Genomic DNA, 12,205 nt, shown 5'->3' on the forward strand with positions numbered 1-12,205 from the left:
AATAAGGGCATGTCTGGCACGGCCACCCTAAATTGTTATTGCCGCCCTCACTAGTTCCCCCACACTTTTGGATCAGAGAACTGTCAATTACTGTCAAAAAAGTTTGCATTTGGAGCGCTCAACAACACCATTAGATCAAAGAGCTCGGTCAATGTTTTTGGCAAGGTAACACTTTTTTTAACCATACAATAAAGCAAAATTCAAACTAAAGGCCAATTTAAAAAAAAAACAGGTACAGTAAAAAGTGCACAAATCTGTATTTTTTTAGGGTATTTGTGGCCGTCGAGAAATCCCGCTGTGAAATGGGCAGATAGCATTGCTCAGTGCACATTTCATGATGAAGTGAGTGTGCAGTTATATGTTGACTCTATAAAGCTTTCTTCTCTTACTTGCACCTCCAAAAGGTTTTTACGCCAATGCATTGTTAAAAGAATCAGTGTGTTTTGTAATTGTCAGATATAAAACTTTAACGGCCAATTTAGAAATGGTATAATAAAATCTGCTAATTCACAACATTAATACATCCTTTATTAAATCACTTTGTCGAATGTAACACATCTTTACGGATGGCGTTGAATGCTGAATCGATTCATTCAGTTCTAATAGTGCTTAATGCGAGTAGTGTCATAAACACAGAGGGCATAGTGTCGAGTTATTTAAAGGGGAAGTTCAAGCATCAATGAGTAACAAAACCCGCACTGAATCAGTATTTATTCTTATTATTTTAATGTGAAATGTAATTATAACACGTAATAATTATGTAGTTATGTCTGAGAACAATTTCTTAGAAACTAGGGATTGCACAAATGTATATATTATATAGACCTAGGGCTATACAGGCATCTTGCTACACAATGGAATTACTTGTATTAATTTTAATCCTTATTAACAAATATATACAAATATAATTTGGAATGTATGAATCTGAAGAGGGGGGCATTATCACGTTAATTAAAGGTGCATGTAGGAATCTATAGGGTGCGATTTCTGGGAAATGCTGTTGAAAGTGGATCGCACAAGGGCACTTGTAGCCAATCAGCAGTAGGGGGTGTATACACTCTTTAGGGGGGAGGTGCTTGTGTTGCATAGTGTGTTTGTGAATTTGGGGGTGGAGCTATCAAGATAGGGGCGTGATCCTTTTGGGTAGGGGCGTGTTTGTTTTAGCGAATTCAAATATCTATAGCATTTTTCATAAATTGCGTACTGCACCTTTAAACAACCAAGGTATCAACAAAACAGGTGTCATTTTAAAACGTAGAAGCTTGTCTTATGGTGCGTTCACACCAGACGCTAATGAAGTGAATAAATCACGCTATTCACACGTGGTTGGACGCTTGAACAATTTGAGTTTACTCGATTCATTCGCACGTCAAAAATTCACTTCACAACAGACGTGAATGCACGTCATGGGAGGGGCTTTTGCCAGCCGGCTTGTCTCGTTGTGAAATGGCTGACATGGATCATTTTAAAATATGGAATAAGCCCATTTGCCGGCTTTAACTAGCTTGGAAACTTTAGTCTCTATGTATAGCTGAAATTGAGTAAAGAGCATTTTTTACAACTTACCAGATTGTCCGACCTCCTCACTCACTTTCAACTTTCTACCAAGCAAGATCCTTTTTATTCCTGTTTCTATAAAGTACATACAGCTCCGGGTATCCACATGTGATTTTGTCCTCATTGTTGTCACTACTAGACCAAGCTCCTGATTGGTTAACGAGGCGTGAATATCCGCAAAAGTTCAGATTTTTCAACTCGCACCATTCGCGCCATATCATTCAGAAATAGCTCTGCGCCGCAAAATTTATATTCGCGTCTTTGCATTGACTTAACATTTACAATGCGCGCGAAACGCTTCATTCGCGCCTGGTGTGAAGGCACCATTACAGTGAATATAGGGAATATGACCATCACTTAACAAGTGCTTTTAAATGTACTGTCATTTTAGAACTGCTCTAGTTTAATGAAGTAAAAAAAATAACTGCTTTACATGAAAATGTGATCTGTAAAATCATACCACATAAAAGATATAGTGTTGAAAATGTAGCAGAATACAATTTGTTTCAGTTTGAAGCCAAACTATACCAGGTATGAAAAAGCACTGCAGACAAACATGTAAACAGTGTACACATGATGCTTTTGCGGCATGTTTTTGTAAACCATAGTAGATCACAAATCTTTATTTAGAGCGGCTGGTCTCGAACAAGCCCAAACAATGCTAGATGACGGAGTGACATTGACATGATGCTTCGCTAAAGCAATAGGACATCCAGTTGTATCGCGATCATGATGCAGTGTTTTCCCACGTCATTTAAAAGTTCATCTCAGGTGTGGTGGGTGGGGACGATGTGTATATACCAATCAGACACTGGTTTACAGCTGGATCACACTTGGATTGCTTTGATCGCTCAGACTGTATAAAAATGTACTTTTATTGTGGCGTTTACACAAGTACTTCTATTGTTCAGTAAAATCACTTGTTTGGTGGGTTTTTGGGACCCTTGGTTAGTTATAATCTACCTAATCTATTGCATGCCTTGAAGATATTAATACATTTAGAATATGTATCTCTGACACGCTCGCTTAATTTATCCTCATGTGTGTGCTGTAAAACTATCCACTCTAATGATGACCTGGCTTAAACAACCATTATAAGTTTTATCAATTAAACTATTATCGACAATTAATCAATCGTTAGAATCCCTAGTAGACAGCATCACTGATTATAATAGGTTGTATTTGCTTTAGTTGCGTCGCATCGGGTCGCTCGCGTCTGCAGTGTTAGTTTTATGCACATATGCGACGGCATTAAGAGCCCCAGTCATTAGCACACATGAGAAGAGGAGGAACTCATGCATAATTCATGAGGTTCTGATTAAAGCCCTCATCCCACTGAGGCAGCAGAGCTCCTCCCCTCCCTGTCGTCAAGGCAGCAGCAGAAGTGCCACAGTCATGCATTATAGATGCAGCTACAGTCACCTGACACGCTCTCACGCTGAGAGCAGCTTCCTCACACCGTATGCCGCGCGTCGACACGATCCATGGGAAGACGGAGGCCACAAATCCTGGATGTGATCTGACACTAGCCACTTACAAACTAATTAAAATCCTGATTTACCTTAAGAAGCCATCAGGGTGTGCAGTTAGAACATGTGTGTCTGTTTGCACCATTTCTAGTGCCTGCTCTACACATTCAAGCTGTGGCATTTTAATGACTAATTGCTGGAAAAACACAATGGCGTAATCACTTCTTCATTTCTTTCCGTCCAGCAGGTCCCTGAATGTCACACTCTTGTTGCACCGGCTGGTAAACAGTTTTCCCTCTTCATTACACAGCATTATAATATTCTTTTTGATTCCAGAATGGGCTGGAGTTTGGGGCAACCGACTCCAAACAATTAAAATGTAATGCACAAATTTCCCGGCGTGTGAAGCCACCCACTTGGCAACATGTGAGGGCAACAGCTGGTCAGACATTTCATGCTGTTTAATTACCGCTGACATTCCTGCGGCTCTTAATAAAGGGACATGAAAATGACATGAACAGAAATGGCAATCTACCAGCAGCGATCATGCTTGACAGGTGGGAAACTGGGCAATCGGGATGAACAATATTCATGTTTTACTATATAGTTATTTAATGCTGCAAATATATATTAAATATTCATGGCTGTTAATCCACTGAATTAAACACTGTTTTTGCTGTGGGACACTGTTTTAACATTTTCTGGGGACACTGTGATACACTACCATTTAAAAGGGGTAAGTAAAAAAACATTTAAAAAAATAAAGATACTTTTATTCAGCATGGACGCATGCTGAATAAAGTATAAAAAATAAAACGTATCATGGTATCCACAAAACTCTGAAGCAGCACAGCTGTTTTCAACATTGATAATAATCATATATATTTCGTGAGCAGCAAATCAGCATATCAGAATGATTTCTGAAGGATCATGTGACACTGAAGACTGGAGTAATGATGCTGAAAATTCAGCTTTGATCACATGAATAAATTACAGCTTACGATATATTCACATAGAAAACTTTTTTACTGTAAAAAGATTTACTGTATATTTGATCATATAAATGCAGCCCTGGTCAATTGTTACTTGTCGTTGCAGTCAAAACTATATTCATCACTCTATCGTTATTCATCATTACAGTCAAAATTATACTCATCATTATCAGTAGTCATTGTCATAGTCAACGTTAAACTCATCGCCATCGCTAGTCATCGTTACAGTCAAGGTTATGTTCATCGCTATATCGTTATTCACTGTTATAGTCAACGTTACACTCATCACTATATCACTAGTCATCATTACAGTCAACGTTATACTCATCGCTATATCGTTATTCACTGTTATAGTCAACGTTACACTCATCACTATATCACTAGTCATCATTACAGTCAACGTTATACTCATCGCTATATCGTTATTCACTGTTATAGTCAACGTTACACTCATCACTATATCACTAGTCATCATTACAGTCAACGTTACACTCATCGCTATATCGTTATTCACTGTTATAGTCAACGTTACACTCATCACTATATCACTAGTCATCATTACAGTCAACGTTATACTCATCGCTATATCGTTATTCATTGTTACAGCCAACATTACACTCATCACTTTATCACTAGATATCATTACAGTCAAAGTTATACTCATCGCTATATCACTAGTCATCGTTACAGTCAACGTTACACTCATCGCCATCGCTATTCATCTTTACAGTCAACGCTATACTCATCGTTATATCGTTATTCATTGTTATAGTCAACATTACACTCATCACTATATCACTAGTCATCATTACAGTCAACGTTATACTCATCATATATCACTAGACATCATTACAGTCAGCGTTATACTCATCGCTATATTGTTATTCATTGTTATAGTCAACGTTACACTCATCACTATATCACTAGTCATCGTTACAGTCAACGTTATACTCATCGCTATATCACTAGTCATCATTACAGTCAACGTTATACTCATCGCTATATCACTAGACATCATTACAGTCAACGTTATACTCATCGCTATATTGTTATTCATTGTTATAGTCAACGTTACACTCATCACTATATCACTAGTCATCGTTACAGTCAACATTATACTCATCGCTATATCGTTAGTCATCGTTACAGTCAACGTTACACTCATCACTATATCACTAGTCATCATTACAGTCAACGTTATTAGATTAGATTAGATTAGATTCAACTTTATTGTCATTACACAAGTACAAGTACAAGGCAACGAAATGCAGTTTAGGTCTAACCAGAAGTGCAATAGCAGCAAGTGCAGGATATACAACGTTTGCATAAGTGCAGGACATGGATATGTACTGAGTATATATAAATATGTCTATAAATAGAGAGATGGTTATTACTATAAACAGAATTTACAGGTGAATATGTACAGTGAATAATATACAGATGGTTAATACTATAAACAGAATTTACAGGTGGATATGTACTATGAATATAATATAATATACAGATGGCTATTACTATAAACAGAATTTTACAGATAGAGGTATACAATGATATGTTAGGCTAAAATGAGGAATATGGCAGTGGATTAAGGTAGTGCAATAAATTATGGACAGAAGCTATCCGAAAAAAAAGTGTAAAAGTGCAGTGGAAGTGATTGCATATTACAGTTAGAAGTACGGTGCAAAATACAAATGTAAACAGTAGGTACTGTAAATAACAGTCGGCAGTGCAAATGAGCATAATCCAGTTACGGTGTGGTAGTGCAAAATGAATAAGTAAACAGTTGTTACTGTAATAAAGAGTCGGTAGTGCAAATAACAAAGTGAAGGTGGATGTGAGGTAGGAGAGTTATCAGTATATGAGGGGAGTGGATCAGCGGGGGTTTGAGTTCAGTAAGGAGACAGCTCTGGGGAAAAAACTGTTCTTAAGTCTGCTGGTCCTGGTCCGGTGGATCCTGAAACGCCTGCCGGAGGGCAGGAGAGAAAACAGTCTGTGGGCTGGGTGCGAGGAGTCCTTGAGGATGCTGCGAGCTCGATGCAGACAGCGTTTCCTCTGGATGTGTTCGATGGCAGGCAGTGGAGTCCCTGTGATGCGCTGGGCAGTTTTCACCACCCGCTGCAGTGCCTTGCGCTCCGCAACAGAGCAGCTCCCATACCACACTGCCACACAGTTGGTCAGGATGCTTTCTATTGCGCAGCGGTAGAAGTTCACCAGGATAGCCGAGGAGAGCTGATTCTTCCTCAGTGTCCTCAGGAAGAAGAGGCGCTGGTGAGCCTTCTTGACCAGGCTGGAGGTGTTGGTCGTCCACGACATGTCCGCCGAGATGTGGATCCCCAGGAACTTGAAACTGGAGACACGTTCAACAGCCATTCCATTGATGTGGATGGTGTCGTGTGTGCCTCTTGACTCCTTCCTGAAGTCCACGATGAGCTCCTTCGTTTTGGTGGTGTTGAGGAGCAGGTTATTATCAGCGCACCATGTGGCCAGGTGCTGGATCTCCTCCCTATAGGCAGTCTCATCGTTGTTGCTGATGAGACCAATCACCGTTGTGTCGTCCGCAAACTTGACGATAGAATTAGATCCATACACAGGCTTGCAGTCGGCGGTGAAGAGGGAGTAGAGAAACGGACTTAGCACACAGCCCTGTGGTACACCAGTGTTGAGTGTGATGGATGTGGAGCAGGTGGATCCTGAACGAACATTCTGGGGTCTGTCAGTTAGGAAGTCCAAAATCCAGTTGCACATTGAGGTATTGATGCCCAGGTCTCCAAGTTTGGCTATTAACTTGGTTGGGATGACAGTGTTGAATGCTGAGCTGAAGTCAACAAACAGCATGCGTGCGTAAGTGTTCTTATTGTCCAGGTGAGTGAGCACAGAGTGCAGTGCCATGGAAACGGCATCCTCTGTGCTCCTATTGCTGCGGTAGGCAAACTGGTGTGAGTCCAATGTGGATGGTAGAGAGTCTTTTAGGTGTTCCAGGACCAGCCGCTCAAAGCACTTCATGACGATGGGTGTGAGTGCTACAGGGCGGTAGTCATTAGGGCACCTCGGGTTAGAGTGTTTTGGCACTGGCACAATGGACGTGCGTTTAAAGCATGAAGGTACAGCTGCTTGGGCAAGAGACAGGTTGAAAATGTCTGTAAAAACCTCAGCGAGCTGCTCCGCACATGCCCTGAGAACACGACCAGGGATGTTGTCTGGTCCAGCAGCCTTGTGCGCGCTGATCCGGCTCAGTGACTTGCAGACATCTGTGGAGGAGAGTGTGATTGGTGGGTCAGCTGAGGGTTTGAGCTTGGTGGCAGTTTCTCTGTTGTCTCTTTCAAAACGAGCGTAAAAGTGATTTAGCTCGTTCAGGAAGTTGACATCAGTGGCTGCGGGGGTGGAGTGGGGGGTTTGTAGTCACTGATGGCCTGAATGCCCTGCCACATGCGTCGAGGGTCAGAGTTGGAAAAGTGACCCTCTATCTTTAGCTTGTAGCAGTGCTTGGCCTTTTTGATCCCCCTCTTCAGGTTTGCTCTGGACGTACTGTAGGCTTGTGCATCTCCTGATCTGAAGGCAGTATTGCGTGACTTCAGCAGGAGTCGCACTTCCCTGTTCATCCATGGCTTCTGATTTGGGTATGTGGTGATCTGTTTCTGGGTTGTAACACTGTCAATGGTGGTATTGATATGATCCAATACAGAGGAGGTGTAGGAGTCAATGTCCGTGTGAGCGCCACTGGTGGCTTGAGAAGCAAACATACTCCAGTCTGTGTTTAGAAACCTTTCCTGGAGTGTGGAATCAACCCCCGCAGGCCACACCTTGATGGTCTTCACTGATGGCTTCACACGGTTGATGAGGGGTGAATATTTGGGGATGAGGAACAAAGAGATGTGGTCTGACTGTCCCAGGTGGGGGAGGGGTGTCGCAACGTAAGCTCCCGCCATGTTTGTGTACACGTGGTCTAAGGTTTTGTTTCCTCTGGTGTGGCAGGAAACATGCTGGTGAAACTTGGGTAGCACTGACTTTAAGTTTGAATGATTAAAGTCACCTGCAACAATAAAAGCAGCTTCCGGGTGATCAGTCTGTTGTTTACTGATGGCTGCATGAAGTTCTTTCATAGCAAGCTTGGCATCAGCATCCGGGGGAAAATAGGCTGCAGTTATAATGGTGGAAGTGAACTCTCGCGGCAGATAAAACGGTCTAAATTTAACCATGAGAAACTCCAGGTTAGCTGAACAATGACTCCCAACAATAACAGAGTTTGTGCACCAGGCTTTGTTAATGTAAATGCACAATCCACCACCTCTGGTCTTACCGGAGCCATCTAATGTTCTATCCGCCCGGAGCGTGTGGCATCCCGCTAGCTCAATAGCGGTGTCCGGTATTCCGCCGTTTAGCCAGGTTTCCGTGAAGATTAGGACGTTACAGTTCAAAAGTTTCTTGCTGTGTGTGATGCTGAGTCGAATCTCCTCCATTTTGTTCACTAGCGACCGTACATTGGCAAGGAAAATACTGGGTAAAGAGAGCCGATGTGGGGTAAGCCTTAGCTTTAGCCTTAGCTTAGCTCTCAGACCACCGCGTCTTCCCCGCCTTTGTTTACGATCTCGGCGCCGCCTGCGAGCACTTCCGCCCGGCCGGGCAGAGTGCATAGCCTCGGGTGTTCTAGCGATCTCAGGAAGGAGTCGAAGATTGTCCATAAAACTGTCGGAAATTCGCAAACCAATATCCAAAATCTCACCACGGGTGTACGATGTTAAGGCACAACTATTCTGAACGAACAGACCCGAGATGAGCAGGAAAAATACCGCAAAATTGCAGAATCTGGAGAGACCCGGAGCCTCGCGAACTACTCGCGCCGCCATCTTGGGTTTTACTCATCGCTATATCACTAGTCATCATTACAGTCAACGTTATACTGATCGCTATATCACTAGACATCATTACAGTCAGCGTTATACTCATCGCTATATTGTTATTCATTGTTATAGTCAACGTTACACTCATCACTATATCACTCATCACTATATCACTAGTCATCATTACAGTCAACGTTATACTCATCGCTATATCACTAGTCATCATTACAGTCAACGTTATACTCATCGCTATATCACTAGACATCATTACAGTCAGCGTTATACTCATCGCTATATTGTTATTCATTGTTATAGTCAACGTTACACTCATCACTATATCACTAGTCATCGTTACAGACAACATTATACTCAACGCTATATCGTTAGTCATCGTTATAGTCAACGTTACACTCATCGTTATATCGTTATTCATTGTTATAGTCAACGTTACACTCATCACTATATCACTACAGTAGTCATCATTACAGTCAACGTTATACTCATCGCTATATCGTTATTCATTGTTACAGTCAACGTTATATTCATTGCTATATTGTTATTCATTGTTACAGTCAACGTTATACTCATTGCTATATCGCTAGTCATCATTACAGTCAACGTTATACTCATTGCTATATCGCTAGTCATCGTTACAGTCAACGTTTTACTCATTGATATATCGTTAGTCATCTTTACAGTCAATGTTACACTCATCGCTATATCGCTAGTCATCTTTACAGTCAACGTTATACTCATTGCTATATCGCTAGTCATCGTTACAGTCAACGTTATACTCATCACTATATCACTAGTCATCGTTACAGTCAACATTATACTCAACGCTATATTGCTAGTCATCTTTACAGTCAATGTTATACTCATTGCTATATCAATAGTCCTCGTTACAGTCAACGTTATACTCATCGATATATCGTTATTCATTGTTACAGTCAACGTTATACTCAACGCTATATCGTTAGTCATCGTTACAGTGAACGTTATACTCATCGCTATATCATTAGTCATCGTTACAGTCAGCGTTATACTCATTCCTATATCGCTAGTCATCATTACAGTCAATGTTATACTCATCGCTATATCGCTAGTCATCTTTACAGTCAACGCTATACTCATCGTTATATCGCTAGTCATCGTTATAGTCAACGTTACACTCATCACTATATCGTTATTCATCGTTACATTTAACGTTATACTCATCACTATATCGCTAGTCATCTTTACAGTCAACGCTATACTCATATCTATATCGTTATTCTTTGTTACAGTCAACGTTATACTCATCGTTATATTGTTAGTCCATGTTATAATCATCCTTATATTATTATTCATCGTTACAGTCAACGTTATACTAATTTCTATATCGTTAGTTGTCGTTACAGTCAACTGTGCTAACCTCAGTAATACAATCCCATAGCGACACCTAGTGGCTAGTGGCCATAGTGAAATTGCAGTTTTAATTAATTTTGTCCTTCTTGTCCTTCTGTAGTTGGTATTGCATTGGAAGAAATTACAACAGAACGCTGTATTTCCCTGCCATGCGGTTTCATGTTACAAAGGCCTTGAAAAAATATCTCAGTGAGTATTTAGTTTCATATCTTCTTTGTTAATAGAGTAAAATGCAATTTTAAGAAAGATGTGTATAGATTGTGTTTCCAATAAGATAATATTGAAGAGCTGGTTTGTAAGACCATCTGTGTGGAAGTGAACATGCTCAATATGCTAATATCTGAATGTAACAACTGAATTATGATGCAAAGACACATTATTTGACATTGTCTTTATTTGTATATTCAGTTTTACAGTGCTTCCTTCAAGTAAACCAAACTCAATCAAAGTCTGGCATCTGAGTCTTTCTTGGAGGAACCTGTTAGCTATCTGCCAAGCTATTCAGGCTCAAGCACTTCAGCACTCATCATAGTAGGGCCAGAATAGTTACAGTCAATGTTATACTCATCGCTATATCGCTAGTTATCATCACAGTCAACGTTATACTCATCGCTATATCATTATTCATTGTTACAGTCAATGTTATACTCAACGCTATATCGCTAGTTATCGCCACAGTCAACGTTATACTCATCGCTATATCGTTATTCATTGTTACAGTCAACGTTATACTCATCGCTAAATCGTTATTCATTGTTACAGTCAATGATATATTCATCGTTATATTGTTTGCCATCGTCAGAGTCAACGTTATACTCAACGCTATATCGCTAGTTATCGTCACAGTCAACGTTATACTCATCGCTATATCGCTGGTTATTGTTACAGTCAACGTTATACTCATGGTTATTTTGTTAGCCATTGTTACAGTCAACGTTATACTCATCGCTAAATCGTTCTTCATTGTTACAGTCAATGATATATTCATCGTTATATTGTTAGCCATCGTCACATTCAAAGTTATACTCATTGCTATATCGCTAGTTATCGTTACAGTCAACGTTATACTCATCGTTATATTGTTAGCATTCGTTACAGTCAACGTTATATTCATTGCTATATCATTATTCATTGTTACAGTCAACGTTATTCTTATCGTTATCTTGTTACTCATCTTTGCAGTCGACGTTATACTCATCGCTTTATTGCTATTCATCGTTACACTCGACATTATACTCATCGCTATATCGTTAGTCATTGTTACAGTTGACGTTATACTCATCGCTATATCGTTAGTCATCATTACAGTCAACGTTATACTCATCGCTATATTGCTATTCATCGTTACAGTCGACATTATACTCATTGCTATATCGTTAGTCATTGTTACAGTCGACACTATACTCATCGCTATATTGTTAGTCATTGTTACAGTCAACGTTATACTCATCGCTAATTTGCTATTCATCGTTACAGTCGACATTATACTCATCGCTATATTGCTGTTCATCGTAACTGTCGAATTTATACTCATCGTTATATTGCTAGCCATCGTTACAGTCAACGGTATACTCACTGTTATATTGTTAGTCATCGTAACAGTCAACGCTATACTCATAGATATACCATCATCATTTTGAAACATTTAGCATCGCATACTACCTACTATTTGTGCATGTAGATATACTGTAAAAGCAAGCAAAAAGATAATATTTTTTAAAATTTTAAACATAGCCACACTTTACATGGTTTTATATGTCATATTTGGCCAATTGAGGTCTAATTTCATCTACATCTGTTAGCAGCTGATAGTTTTCCTTTGGGATGTTCCTATAAGGGTTCCTGGCTATTGAGTTAATCGTGCTAATTGAATAATTTGATATGTAATGACACTATTTAATGAAGGTCAGCGTGTGGCAGAGGAATGGCTCAGAAAGTCAGG

Source organism: Gobio gobio, assembly GCF_949357685.1.
Source record: "Gobio gobio genome assembly, chromosome: 8".
Lineage (NCBI taxonomy): Eukaryota > Metazoa > Chordata > Actinopteri > Cypriniformes > Gobionidae > Gobio > Gobio gobio.